We start from the raw sequence: 3,470 nt of genomic DNA, 5'->3' as shown, positions 1-3,470 counted from the left end.
TTAAATCTGCCTGATCTCATGATTGTTTCATTCCTACTTTGACATTAATTGGTAGTTGACAAACTTCTGACTTAACTTCATCTTTGCCTTCAGTACTATCAACATGAACTCCTAGTTTATTATTGTCTACTACTGATGTCCCTTTTGGCAAAGTTTCCCTCATCTCAGTTACTGACAATGAAATATAATTCTACCTTCGGAAGAGACAAACTTATTTTGCCTACATTTTTTTTTACTTTTTTCTCATTCAGACTATCATTTTACAGGTACAGATAACATCTTCACATTCAGTCTTGGCACTTCCAAATGCTCTAACATCAACATCAACATTATTCCCTTGCACTGTATTAGACATCAGTTCATTACTGTTATCATATGCATCAGTGTTTTTATCAGTGTTTGTCTGCACTACACTAGGTCATCAAATTGACTAACAATTTCATTTAACACTTGTAAACAGTCTGTTTCTTCATCAGCAAAGGCACAAATTTTTACATTAACAATTTCTTGCTCAACCCCCAAATCTGGCATATCAATAGTTTTCCCATGCTCCACTTGATAAATTATTTCATTACATCATTACAAGAGCATGATTCAAATACTGCCACTAATTCATCCTTCCAAGAGTCAACAACAGTAACTTCCTTAGTCTCATTATCAGGTAGGTTTTTAGTATTATAGTTAACTGAAGTTAGCAAGAGCCTCTTCCCTAGTCCCTTACTCTTTCTCATTATTAAGCTCCAAATACACACACTCTTCCTCATTATTGTGCTGTTCACTTGCAACATATATTTACTTACTGTATAAAATTTATTTACATATCATAACATGTTCACTGTCATAGCCAAATTCCATAACACTATTATTATCACTAGCTCCACCCACAAATACTTGGCTGAGCAGTTATTCACTGTCTTCTCTATTTGACCATAATGGAAGGCATTTAAATGGCTTCCCTTTTCACATTCATTTATATTTTTTTCATATTATCCTGATATCCTTTCTGATAATGTTTCTTATATAAAACAGTTGAATATTCTTCTATTGCCTTTACATTTGATCTAGTTCCTCTGATGTAATGCCTTCCACTAGAAACAGTTCTCTTTATTACTAGACCTGATTTAGTTTTTCTGTCTGTTTAGCTCTCTCTATTCACTTGAACATTTGTCCCTATTATATTACTAGACACTTGTGGCTGTCAACTCTTTGTTGCAAATCATCTCTCTAATTACACTTGTTTCTATCAGTATCTACTCTACTCATTTTACTTGCTTAGCAGTTACCTGCAAACTTGTTTCTACGCTCAAAATTTCTGCTGTTATCCTCAGATATGGTTTTTATTTTCTCTGTTTTTTCTACATATTTGAAGAAATCATTTATATTAGTCTTGGATTTATTTTGTGAGCATAACATGGAATCATAGAAGGAACGACATACATGACATAATTTACTACTGAAAAATCATCCATAAAATAACTGAAAATGGCCTACATCCAAAATTGTACAATTGTACCTGAAATAAATGGCAACTGAATGAATCATGAAATCTTTGAAAAAAGAAGATACATTTGACATGGCACACATACACTCCTGGAAATGGAAAAAAGAACACATTGACACCGGTGTGTCAGACCCACCATACTTGCTCCGGACACTGCGAGAGGGCTGTACAAGCAATGATCACATGCACGGCACAGCGGACACACCAGGAACTGCGGTGTTGTCCGTCGAATGGCGCTAGCTGCGCAGCATTTGTGCACCGCCGCCGTCAGTGTCAGCCAGTTTGCTGTGGCATACGGAGCTCCATCGCAGTCTTTAACACTGGTAGCATGCCGCGACAGCGTGGACGTGAACCGTATGTGCAGTTGACGGACTTTGAGCGAGGGTGTATAGTGGGCATGCGGGAGGCCAGGTGGATGTACCGCCAAATTGCTCAACACGTGGCGCTTGAGGTCTCCACAGTACATCGATGTTGTCGCCAGTGGTCGGCGGAAGGTGCACGTGCCCGTCGACCTGGGACCGGATCGAAGCAACGCACGGATGCATGCCAAGACCGTAGGATCCTACGCAGTGCCGTAGGGGACCGCACCGCCACTTCCCAGCAAATTAGGAACACTGTTGCTCCTGGGGTATTGGCGAGGACCATTCGCAACCGTCTCCATGAAGCTGGGCTATGGTCCCACACACCATTAGGCCGTCTTCCGCTCACGCCCCAACAACGTGCAGCCCGCCTCCAGTGGTGTCGCAACAGGCGTGAATGGAGGGACGAATGGAGACGTGTCGTCTTCAGCGATGAGAGTCGCTTCTGCCTTGGTGCCAATGATGGTCGTATGCGTGTTTGGCGCCGTGCAGGTGAGCGCCACAATCAGGACTGCATACGACCGAGGCACACAGGGCCAACACCCGGCATCATGGTGTGGGGAGCAATCTCCTACACTGGCCGTACACCTCTGGTGATCGTCGAGGGGACACTGAATAGTGCACGGTACATCCAAACCGTCATCGAACCCATCGTTCTACCATTCCTAGACCGGCAAGGGAACTTGCTGTTCCAACAGGACAATGCACGTCTGCATGTATCCCGTGCCACCCAACGTGCTCTAGAAGGTGTAAGTCAACTACCCTGCCCAGCAAGATCTCCGGATCTGTCCCCCATTGAGCATGTTTGGGACTGGATGAAGCGTCGTCTCACGCGGTCTGCACGGCCAGCACGAATGCTGGTCCAACTGAGGCGCCAGGTGGAAATGGCATGGCAAGCCGTTCCACAGGACTACATCCAGCATCTCTACGATCGTCTCAATGGGTGAATAGCAGCCTGCATTGCTGCGAAAGGTGGATATAAACTGTACTAGTGCGGACATTGTGCATGCTCTGTTTGCCTGTGTCTATGTGCCTGTGGTTCTGTCAGAGTGATCATGTGATGTATCTGACCCCAGGAATGTGTCAATAAAGTTTCCCCTTCCTGGGACAATGAATTCACGGTGTTCTTATTTCAATTGTATTATGCTTTGCTCTCTGTATTTTACTTTATCTTCAAACTCAAATGGGTGGGTGGGTGGATTTGGGGAAGAGACCAAACAGCGAGGTCATTAGTCTCATCAGATTAGGGAAGGAAGTAGGCCATACCCTGTCAAAGGAACCATCCCGGGATTTGCCTGAAGCAATTTAGGGAAATCACAGAAAACCTAAATCAGGATGGCCGAACATGGAATTGAACTGATAGCCTCCCAAATGTGAGTCCAGTGTCCACTGTGCCATCTCATTCAGTCTTCAAACTCAAATAACTTAGATTTTAAATTGTCATTGACTTTCCCCATACTCTTTTTGGTTTGTTCAATGTGATTTTTGAGCTCATCTCTATCCTCATTACAAACTTTTTCTAAAGATGTTTTTTTTTTTTCACCAGAATCAGACACAGTGTCCATTCCCCTTTCACATAAGTTCCAACTATTTTTTTGTTAACTTCACCA

The sequence above is a fragment of the Schistocerca gregaria genome, chromosome X, assembly GCF_023897955.1.
Source record: "Schistocerca gregaria isolate iqSchGreg1 chromosome X, iqSchGreg1.2, whole genome shotgun sequence".
Lineage (NCBI taxonomy): Eukaryota > Metazoa > Arthropoda > Insecta > Orthoptera > Acrididae > Schistocerca > Schistocerca gregaria.
The sequence above is the reverse complement of the archived record's forward strand: the minus strand, read 5'-3'. Positions refer to the sequence as shown.